Source organism: Harpegnathos saltator, unplaced genomic scaffold (assembly GCF_003227715.2).
Source record: "Harpegnathos saltator strain DR-91 unplaced genomic scaffold, Hsal_v8.6 scaffold130, whole genome shotgun sequence".
NCBI lineage: Eukaryota > Metazoa > Arthropoda > Insecta > Hymenoptera > Formicidae > Harpegnathos > Harpegnathos saltator.
In genome coordinates, this window is record NW_020229907.1 from 920,358 (window position 1) to 932,471 (window position 12,114).

General features: G+C 40.6%; 1 protein-coding gene across 2 annotated transcripts in view; it reads left to right on the forward strand.

Moving 5' to 3' along the window:
• LOC105181424 (Molecule interacting with CasL) overlaps nucleotides 1–12,114 on the forward strand; it is a 288,317-nt gene that overhangs the window by 204,133 nt on the left and 72,070 nt on the right. The gene's annotated exons all lie outside the window — the stretch shown is intronic.

Genomic DNA, 12,114 nt, shown 5'->3' on the forward strand with positions numbered 1-12,114 from the left:
AGTTATTAATCTGAGGAGAAATCTGAGGAGTGGGAGTGCGTTGGCATTGATGATTGAAGAAGCATTACAGCTGCTTAGGCCACAGCGCGGCCCAGTCGATCCAGCAACTGTTGCCGGTGCGCGGCGAGGGGAAGGACAATGCGCCGCTATTCGTTATTTTATCTCGCCGGACCTACGTCTCGCCGTACGCCGCCAACAGTTGCTGGGTTGAGTGGTCTGCGTTGTGGCCTGAGCAACTGTAACGCTTCTCGAATCATCTATGTCGGCACGCTCCTCAGATTTCTGTCACTAATAACTCGATAATTATTGCGAATCTCGCAAAACGGTATGGGACTTTTATGTTTGCCTTAATCCAATCTACCTTTTTTATGGTAACGGTGGGGAAATCCATCATGGATACCTCTGCCCTTTGGGGTGGACGGGGGTTATGCCGGACTCCTACCGGCTAAAACCCCACCGGGATGCCTATCGCTCGGACCGAAGTGGGGGGAGTCTGGGGAACTACGCCTGCATTCCCTCCCCGATACCCCGGCCCCAGGGCTCTCATGGAGCCCCATGCCCAAGTACCGCGCCCCTCCCCACAAAGGGAGTCAAGGGCGCGGTGGCCCGGCCGGTTACCCGGCCGGGTTGGCCTTCCGGTCTAAATTAAGGAGGGAGAGGACAGTCGCCTCCATCTTCCCCCTTCCCTACTGAGTGGGTAGGGGGGAGGCAGGGGAGTGAGGCCTGGCCCCAATCGAGCCTCACTCCCCTTCTCCCTTCTATCACCGATGCACGCAGTGGGCGAGAGGGTTTACTCCCTCTCACCCACCCCCACCGTCCCGTCGAAGGCGGGCCCGAGGCGGCCGAGGACGCCTTCGAGGTATCGGAGGCCGGTAACCCAATCTACCTTCATACTTTGGGTTGTAAACTTATAACCCCCTATCCTGTATACAGGATGTTTCGTTTTAAGTGACATAGTCGATTATCTCGCAAACCAATGATCATATTGAAACATTTTTCGAACAAAAGTTACATGGCTTGAAGAGAGACACATGATGGAAATATAGACTTGAGCTTGAGTGACCTTGTCAAAGTCAGGTCAAGATCATTAATATTTTTTTGAATGAAACATCTTATTTTTCGTTACATATTCTTACCTTACCTTAGCTTATTCTTAGCTTACCTAGAGAGTTTTTCAAAACGTTATGATAAAGTTATTTTTTGTTAAATACTTTTCGAGTTATAGAGCTTGAAATTTACAGTACCGTCGGCATTAGTGTTACCCAAGGTATACTACGTAGAAGTTGTATGATTGGATTTACATCTCGTACATGCATATGCGTGTGTCCACATCCAGCCAACTAAGGCAATCGATCACTGAACTGGCCAGTTTAGGCAATTTTTTTTATGAGGAGGAAATCCATTATGGATACTTCGGACCCTCGGGAAAGGGCCCGAGGTTATGTCGGACTCCTACCGGCTAAAACCTCCCCGGGTGGCGCTGCGAAGGATTTTGTTCGGGGCCCCGGAGCCGCGTAACTGCAATCGGGGCCCCGAGTCCAGATGTGAGTCGCCTGTCCCTGAGGGGTGAGGGGAGGGGGGATGCCAAGCCGAAGCTTCTTAGCCACCCTCCGTACACCTTCCGTCCACCCCTTATGCCCCGTCTGTAGTACTGGGAAGGGGGAGGTCGACCGAGGTCGATCCTCAACCGCCGTTCTCAGCCAGACGGGGCGTCGCCTTGATGTTGTGCAACGAAGTGGGCCACCGCCACCTCGCCGCTCCCTCTCTAGGAGGGCTCGATGGAGCCCGGGAATGCCCGCCCAAAACCCCACCCTCCTCCTCGGCGGTTACGGAGGGAAAAAGTCCCCTAGCCACCGGAGTTTCTCTCCTAACTAGGTGAGGGGGTTACATGGCCTCCTCATTAGGCCCACTCCACGAGTGGGCTAATCAGGCAGGGGGGAGGTGGTTTTGGTGATGACAGATGTCAGCCCACTCTCCCCCCTCCCTTATTATCATCCGGTCCTCGTTCTGGGGACCGGTGGGAAGCTGGGGGCAGTTGGTGGGCCCCCCGCCTACGTGCGCCTGGTGGTAGTGGCGCAGGGAGTTGGGGAGGAGACATCCTCCTTCCTTGCCTTTCTCCTCTTCTTCCTCTTATTTGAGGCCTTCCGCGAGGGATCGCGGTCATGAGCCCGCCTCCATGGTGGAAGCGCAGGCAGTGGTCCCATGACCGCCCTTCCCAAGTTTTCCTCGTCTGAGAAGGAGTCTGCGTCTTCGCCGTCGTCGATGCTTCCTGCCCTGAGCCGCTGATAACAATGACGGCACTGCCGCTGGCGCTGATCACGATCTCGATCTCGCCCCTCCGCCTCGCGACGAACCTGCTCTGCAGTCTCTTTCGCCAGCATGACGATGCCGCAGAAATGTTCAAAGGCCTCCCAGGTCTTCTCGCTCCTCAGCATGGTCTTAACGACTCTGGGGAGCGAGAGATCTCTTCCTATCTCGCCAATCATGACTCCGCGCTCCGCTGTCCAGGCTGGACAGTCGACCAGCGTACGAGGGTGGTCCGATAAGTACTTAGCCTACAAAAGAAAAACGAAAATCTTGGAAAAGTGGCGATTTATTTCTCAACATAGTCTCCTTTTAGCTCGATACACTTGACCCAGCGATGCTCCAACTTCTTTAATCCGTCTGAAAAATACGTTTTCTCGAGGTCTGCAAAGTAGGCCTCCGTGGCGGCGATGACCTCCTCATTCGACTCAAATTTCTGCCCGGCGAGTGACTTTTTCAAGTTTGGAAACAAAAAGAAGTCGCACGGGGCCAAATCTGGAGAATACGGTGGATGGGGCAGCAGTTCGTAGCCCAATTCGATCAATTTGACCGTGGCGAGGGCGGAGGTGTGAGCCGGTGCGTTGTCATGGTGGAAGAGCACTTTTTTCTTCGCCAAATGGGGCCGTTTTTTCTGCAATTCGGCCCAATAATTCGGCATAGTACAGCCCTGTGACCGTTTTGCCCTTCTCCAGGTAGTCGATGTAGATCACACCTTGTGAATCCCAGAAAACGGTGGCCATCACCTTTCCGGCCGATAGGACAGTCTTCGCCTTCTTCGGAGCACGTTCGCCGGGTGAAGTCCACTGTTTGGACTGTTCCTTGGTCTCTGGTGTGTACCAGTGGATCCATGTTTCGTCGACGGTCACGAAACGACGCAGAAACTCCTTCGGATTGCGCTTAAACAGAGTCAAACACTGCTCTGAAGTGGTCTCACGGTTGCGCTTGTTGTCCGAGTGAGCAAACGCGGCACCCATCGCGCCGACAGCTTTCTCATGCCCAAAATTTCATGCAGGATATGACCCACGCGGTCTTTTGAGATGCCTACTGTCTCAGCTATTTCGCGCACCTTCAATCGGCGATCTGCCAATACGAGGTCGTGGATTTTTGTCATGTTATCGTCCGTGGTAGCCGTTTTCGGGGCACCTGGGCGTGGCTCATCAAAAACCGACGTGCGACCACGTTGAAACTCGTTAAACCAATTTTTGACGGTCGCCATCGAAGGAGAAGAGTCACCGTACACAGCATCCAAGCGCTTTTTGATTTCGCTGCGCGATTTCCCTTCCAAAAACAAGAATCGAATCACCGACCGATATTGTTCTTTTTCCATTTTTCTAAAATCCGCGGACACGCCCGCTTCCACACGCGGTCAAAACAAAACTACGAGTCCGATTCGGCTGAAATTTCGACAGTAGCCGTCTACGAGAATGTACTACACGATAGTAAATTTCTCTTGCAATAGTGGCGCCATCGGGCAGTGAGGCTAAGTACTTATCGGACCGCCCTCGTATGTTGCGCGGAGTCATGGTGGTGCCCACAATGCCAGCATTGCGCCGTGCACTCCTTCCTTATCCGGCCAGTTAAGGCAAGATCAACTCGAATATGTCGTTAGTTGTTGATAAGATGTTCGAATGGACCTTCATTTTCTTGCAGACATAGCTTCAACCATTTTTCAAAATGATTTACTGTTGAAATTAAGATATTTTGAGGAATGCTACGACAAACATTAGTTATTCGATTTTTCATATCTTCTGCAGATGTTGGCGGAGTTTAGTAAACAATATTTTTTGTATAGCCCCACAAAAAAATCATACGTTAAGTCAGGAGAATGTTGAGGTTCTTTCCTATCCGTCTTTCATGAAAGATATTATTGAGGTATTCCATCATAATGAGAATGGAATGGCGCACGATCTTATTGCCACCACATTTTTTGCCGAGTAGCAAGATCAACCTCTTCTAAAAGCTCAAACAACTTATTCTGCAAAAAATAAAGGTAAACTTCCCCATTTAAGCGGTTATCAAAAAAGTATGAACTAATCAAATATCCGCGAATTTACAATTTCGCATCAAGAGTTTAAACTCCAAAAGTGTTGATTATCAACACGTTGAGTCCAGTAAAAATTGTATGTGGACAAATAATGATAGTTATGCTGAGTTGTCCGTTGTTATGAAATGAAGCTTCGTCACTGAAGAGAACATATTGGAAACAAGTTGGATCTTCTCTTATCATTCGTAATGCTTAACGACAAAATTGTATCATATTATTTTCATTTACATTTTGGGTTAAAGTGATATGGTAGGGACGGAATTTATGTCTTTGTAAAATTCTCCATATCGCAACATAAGGAATTCCTAAATTACGTTGCAGTTCTCTAGTCAAAATATGGGAATTCAAGTTTATTATTGCTAGCGCTGCTAATACACGCGGATCATTAACGTCATCTTCAACATTTATTTGCCTGCGGTTTCTTTTATGGATTCTTCTACGCTCTCGTAATAAAATTCTTTTATTTGCATTGCATTTGGATGTCGTTTAAATCTATAAATCTATAATATCTATAAATATAATATCTATAAATATATGTCGGATATTTATTACGATCTTCAATCAATCTTTCTGCTCTACAATAATTTCGTCCTGCTTCACCAAATATAAGAATAACATCAACGATATCATTTGAGCTGTAATCTACCATTTTGTGAAAAGTATCTCTTTTATGTATATACAAAAACATTACACACAATACAAAAAATTAAAAGAAAAAGCTATACGAAAAGAAGAGAAAAGCTGAGTCGTTCAATTAGGCAAAATAGGACTCAGTTCCGTACGCGTGAGCGTCAAGCAGTGTCAAGCAGTGCGGATAGATCGTGCAGACGCCCGCACTCTCCCACATTTACATATGCATGCATATATCTTGGATAACGCTAATGCCGGCGGGTTTGTAACTTTCAAGCTCTATAACTCGAAAAGTACTCAACAAAAATTAACTTTATTATAGCGTTTTGAAAAGCTCTCGAGGTAAACTACAAGAATATGTAACGAAAAATAGTGTGTTTCATTTAAAAAAAAACATTAATGATCTTGACCTGACTTTGACACTTAAGCTCAAGTCCATATTTCCATTATGTGTCTCTCTTCAAGTCATGTAACTTTTATTCGAAAAATTTTTCAATAAAATCATTGGTTCGCAAGATAATTGACTATATCACTTAAAACGAAACACCCTATATATACAAGGTTCCATTTTATTTTTGACAGCCAAATATCTCGAAAAATATGGAAGATATGGAAAAATGTTTTAGACAAAAGTTGTATGGTTTCAAGAGGGACATAAAATATCTATATCAGTTTGCTTACAGATGGCACCACTTTTAAAATATCTACTGATTATTACTTTTTCTAAATGGAAACCCGAGTTTTTTATTATGTCATCCTTTTGTGCTAATTAATTTGCATAATTTTTGTCTGAAATATTTTTTTATTTGCCTAATATTTTTTGAGATATTTAAGGAAAACTTGGTAACTTTTTCAATATTTAACTTACGATATCTCGCTGTTTGTCGAAAAAAAAAGGGTTCTAGACTTTTTTACTTTGCTTGGTTTCAAGAATATATTGTTATAATAGTCCTGACTTTTGTTAATTTGACGATTTTGAAATTTCCAAAAGTCGATAAGTTAACAAAAGTTAGGGCAGTATTGTAACAACATTCTTGAGACCAAATAGAGTAAAAAAGTTTAGTATTATTTTTTGTGATAAATAACGAGATATCGTAAATTAAATATTGAAAAAATGATCAAGTTTTTCTGAAATATCTCAAAAAATATTAAGCAAATAAAAAATATTTCAGACAAAAGTTGTTCACATTAATTGGTGGAAAAAATGATATAATAAAAAATTGAGGTTTCCATTTAAGAAAAGTAATAATTAGTGAATATTTCGAAAGTGACTCCATCCGTAAACAAACTGTTATAATTATTTTATGTCTTCCTTGAAACTATTCAACTTTCGTCTGAAACATTTTTCCATATCTTTCATATTTTTCGAGATATTTGACTGTCAAAAATAAAATAAAACACCCTATATACATACATATATACAGGATGTCCTGTAATTAGCTACCCACCTGAAGTGCGAAGGTAGATTGGGTTAAGACAAACATAAAAGTCCCATATAGTTTCTGGATCGACTGGGCCGCACTGTGGCCTGAGTAGCAACGCTTCTCCAATCCTCTGTGTTGGTGCGCTTCTACTCCTCAGATTTGTGTCATTAATAACTCGAGAATTATTGCGAATCTCGCAAAACGGTATGGAACTTTTATGTTTGTATTAACCTAATTTACCTTCATGTTTCGGGTTAGCAGCTAATTACCGGACACCCTGTATATACATACACATATACAGAATATCCCATAATTGTAACACAGGAACTCCATAAGGGCGTAGAGCTAAGCGAGAGGAACGAAAAAGTGCTATTCTATTTAGCGATATCTCGTATAATTTTTTAGTGATAACCGCGTCAAGTTTGGCGTTTGTCACGCTCATCGTATAGACGCTTCACAGCGAACTGTGTGTATCGAGGCTGAGTGATAACGCGGCTCGTGCTGACTCGCGCGGCGTCAAAGCGCCAAAACGCCAGCGCGACGGTCAGCGTGAGACGCGGGGCGTCTATAGGCCGTGATAGGGCGTGACAAACGCCAAACTTTACGCGGTTATTACTAAAAAGCGATGCGAGATATCGCTAAATGAAAGAGGATTTTTTCCTTTCGCTTAGCTCCACGCCTCTATGGAGTTGGTGTGTTACAATTATGAGACACCCTGTATACATATACAGGATGTCGCATTTTAAATGATTCAGCTTAATATCTCGAAAACTAAACCCAGTAAACAAAAATGTTTCAGATAAAAGTCGTTTGGCTGGAAGGGGGACATAAGATGGTGCCATTGATTTGACCTTGTATAGTTCTCTGAAGGTCACGTGAAGGTCGCCTTCAATTTTTTAAATGGAGCCCCATATTTTTCATTATACGTATATTCTTATAGCTTATCTCAAGAACTTTCTAAAACACTATAACCAAGTTACTTTTCATTAAGTACTTGTTAAGTTATAAGGCAAGATCGAGACTGATCCGGCCGATTAAGGCAAGATCGGGACTGATTCGGTCGGTTAATACAAGATCGCGCGGGACTGATCCAGATGATCCGATCTATGTCAGAATCTAGTTTTCGTGTGAAAGGATTATGATCTTAATAAATATCTGTCCTTTATTATCCACACATAATTGAATTCGACGTTCAAAATTGTCAACTGTCGATAAAAATACATTTCTTGGAATGCTACTTGGAATGATAGGTAAGAGTTATATGCTCCATCAAATTCTCTCTTGTTGTGGGTGTTTTTGAATATACAATGTTCTTCAAGTATCCCCATAAAAAGAAATCTGGACTTGACAAGTCTGAAAATGTAGGACACCATGACACTGATCCACCGTGTCCTATTCATCTACCTAGGGATGTGAGATCTAAATGGTATTTAACTTTTCTACTCTAGTGCGCAGGCGCACCGTCCTGTTGAAAGAACATACGTTGTCTTGTATCCATATCGATATCTTCAAGCAATACTGGCAATCTTTGTTGTAGAAAATGTAAATAATTATTACTATTAACATTTTTATCAAAGAAATAAGGGCCGATAAGGTTTCCGTTTAATATGCCACATTATACAATGAGGCTCCAGCGATGTTGATGGTTAACTTCTCGATACCAATATGATATCCAACCAATTTTCAACAGACTAATAGTGAGATTGTGCCGATTTAATTGTCCAGTGTTGTGAAAAATTACTTCGTCACTAAATAAAACAAATCTGAAAAATATTCGATCACGATTTAACATTATTTATGTCCACTTACAAAATTCTAGTCTTTGTTGAAAATCATTGAGTGTTAATTGTTGTGTCAGAGAGATATGATAAGGATGGAAGTTATGAGTGATCAAGGTTTTGTGACTTGCTGATTTCGGAATACCTAATTCTCTTTCAATTTGCCTCGTTGACACGCGTGGATTAATAGCTATCATTCCCAATATGGCAAGTACTGTTAGATCATCCCTTTCTGGTACGTTAATATGACGTCTTTGTTGTTTTTGACGTTGCCGTTGACGCAATACAAGCCTGGAAATCCGTACGATGATTTGGATGTCGTCTATGAGGAAATCGATTACGGTACAATACCGCTGCTTGTCGATAATTATTGTGGCATTTTCCAAGTAGTACCAGAATAATATCAACAATTTCGTTCGAAGTATAATCTGATATTTTGCGTACATTAAGTTACAAGATAAAGTAAGAGCCGATAGATTTATTATTCTGGTTGATATTGGGCGACTATATAAGACAAATTTAAGTATTTACGGATCATTTTTTGCCATCAGTCATCATGGATCAGTCCCGGTTGGATGGACCGATTAAGGCAAAAAATATTGCGTCAGTACAAAGGAATTGAGCAATCCTTTTTGAGGTGATTACTCTGCTGATGAGATATCAGTCTCAAATTCTCGAGAACTCGTGGGAGAAAAATTGCATAAGAAGATAAATTTATAAAAAAAATATGATTACTACAAGGATGAGAATATGCAAAGGAGCGCACTGTCGGCTGAGTGTGTTGAGTTAACTAACTGAGTTATTATGATGGATAAGTGCTCTAGGAAAAAAAGACGGTTAAGCAACTCACTTGGGATCTACGATTAGTAATTAAATTATTCAAATTGCTCGTAACCCTAATTTTACGTAATCTCATATTTGGATTAGAAATACATCATCAAGATGATGACGTCAGAGGAATAGTATCAGTTAAAAAGCTTACAGACTGACTTAAGGAAGTATGAATGTCAGTTATGAAAAGACATCTCGAGTCTTCCAAACACAGTTTTATCATCGAACATTAATATTGTAGTAATTAAACAGTTAGACAACGATAAGCGCATCAAGTAACCAGTAATAAAAATCAGAAATTGATAATTTCGAAACAAGTATGTTTAATTTGAAACCATTGTTACAGACCACTGATTTTGAACAGTCAAATTGAAATCAGAGTTGTAATTCAAACTTTTCCACAAGGCATATTCGAGTTAACAACTACAATTCTACTATCCTAGTTTTTTAATTTTATATCTACAAATTTTTAGATTATATTTTATATTTATATTTAGATTATATTTTAGATTATGTATGTAGAAATGGTTATTTAAATGATAATCCACTATATTGCAACTTTCAAGCCTTATAACTTAACAAGTATTTAATGAAAAGTAACTTAGTTATAGTGTTTTGGAAAGCTCTCAAATGAGCTAAAAATATATGATGAAAAATAGAGAGTTCCATTAAAAAAATTGAAAATGACCTTCAGAGGATTATACAAGGTGAAATCAATGGTACCGTCTTATGTCTCCCTTCAAGCCAAACAACTTTTGTCTTAAACATTTTTGTCTAGTGGGCTTCGAGATATTGGGCTGGATTATTTAAAATGGGACATCCTCTATAATCAGTTTGATTAATTCGGTATCAAACTTGGGAATTTATTATCTGATTTTTCTTTAAAATAGTATGGATATGTACCTTATAAACAATGGAAAAATCGGACCGTGAGTGAACCGTGAGTGGAACGTGAGTGAATCGATAATACGATATGAGCCTAAGACCGCATCTATAATCAATCGGGGGATGTTTTATGTGTCGTACACATGCGCGCAATCTTGATTTTTATATGTCGGCTGTCATTTATGAGATTGTGATTGGTACGTACGACATACGTGCGACATATGACAACGTCTTCCGACTGTACCGATTGTAAATGCGGCCTAATAAGCATGCGATCGAAGAAACAGAGATACAAGAGAGTTTCAAACACTAATCTTTTTATTAACTGCACAAATTGAAAAATCCGTCTGCATAATGAAAATACTTATAACAACGAAGGCCGGAAGCAACAGTTTCATATAAAATTCAAAGAAAAATTTAACAATTATAGTTTTATTGTAATAACATTACTTTACGTATGAAACAGACAAGGATAGTACAATTGTGTCTGTCTGCAGCTCTATCGATCACGATTATGCGGAACTAATTTATTGTTCTGTTTTATCCCGAAGTGTAGCAAACACAATTCCGTATGCAATACATCTTTCTTCAATTAAAAATCATTTTACACTGACTTCTAAACACATTTCTTTTACTTTAATATTATTTTTTCATATTAGAGCTAATCCGGAAGCAAAAGCATGGATAAACTGCAGAACTTTTATAATTAATAAGTAAAATTATAAGCTGACGCAGAACATGATAACGAAACTGTAATTTTTTAAATATTTCATTGAATTTTATATAAAACTTTGTCTTTCGAACTTCGTTATTATAAGTACTTTAATTGTGCAAAATTTTTCAATCTGTGCAGCTAATAAAAAGACTAGTATTTGAAAAGATTTAAATCAATGTGTCGGTAAAACAGACGACTCCAGGATTCCTCTAATTATCCAGTGATATGGTAGCGGTAACAGCGGGTTGGTCGTGAACGCGTACTAAGGTGGTTTAATACCTTGGCTTTGTTTCCTTCTGTGGCTGCTTTTTGCAGTTGTTCTTACATTTTGACTGTTGGTTGAGACACGGCAAATCACGTGCATGGAACGTGGGATACCCGACACATCGTTACCTTTTTGCAACAACCAACTTGCAAAACAAAGAATCTCCAGTATCTAAACTTTATACGATAACTGCGAGTAGCCGGGAAAGCTATCATCTGGGAGAAAGAATGTAGGTGATGAGCAGTGTCCATAGATCTTCTTCCCAGTCATGGTCTCTCGATGTTCACTTGTCTTGATCTTTCTGGCCGGCACCGGGAGCACGGAAACACTATCTAAGGGACGCGTGGACCAGTGTTTTTGACGCTAATTTTCCATCAATAAAACGATACGTCGCACGCAACCCGTGATATCCTGGCTCGACTTTCTCGAGGTGCCATCACCCATTGTGACAGGCGCTCTCAGGGCTATCATGTCACAAGCTGCACGCGTTTTCAATTCCATTTCGGAAAACTATAAGCTTAGAAGGTGTAACGTAACATATTTTAAGGAAAAGAAACTATAATTTCTGCTTAGAAAGTGATCCCTGCTTCTTTTAGCGTCTTATCTCCTTATGTTCGCTTGTCGCTTGCTCTTTCTTCATTCTCGCCACTTCCTGCACATACCAGTGTTGTAGACATCTCTTTGTATTCCTCCTGTGTATTCTGCTTAGAGAATCACTGATTGCGTTCAACAGAAAAAAACTGTTTAATAAGCGTTTAGTGATTATCGTTCCTGATTCATTTTTCTGGATCCATTAAAGTTCTAGAAGAATACTTCAATCATATATAATAATCGCTAAGCGCTTAGTAAGCGGCTTTTTCTACTAATCGCGGCCACTGTTTTAGATGACGATACGCTTTTGCTCAGACATGCACTCGCACCGGTGCTGTAATATCAGAAGATTTTTTTACAATAAAAGCTCTTCTGCGTTTGCGTGAAGTGACGTAGCATTTCGACGTAAGCAATAATCAATGACAGTTGTAAGCGCAACATAATGGTTCTTAGGGGAATCTGTGTAAAATATCCGGTCGTTTGTCCATTGCTATTTGTCTTTACTTAGCTACAAATATTACAAAATAAAATAATATTAGTAACAGTTACATAGTAATACAGTACATAGTAATAGCTACAAAATAAAATAATATTAGTAAATATTAGTAAATAAATTATTAGTATTCATAAATGGCATTCTGTTTCTT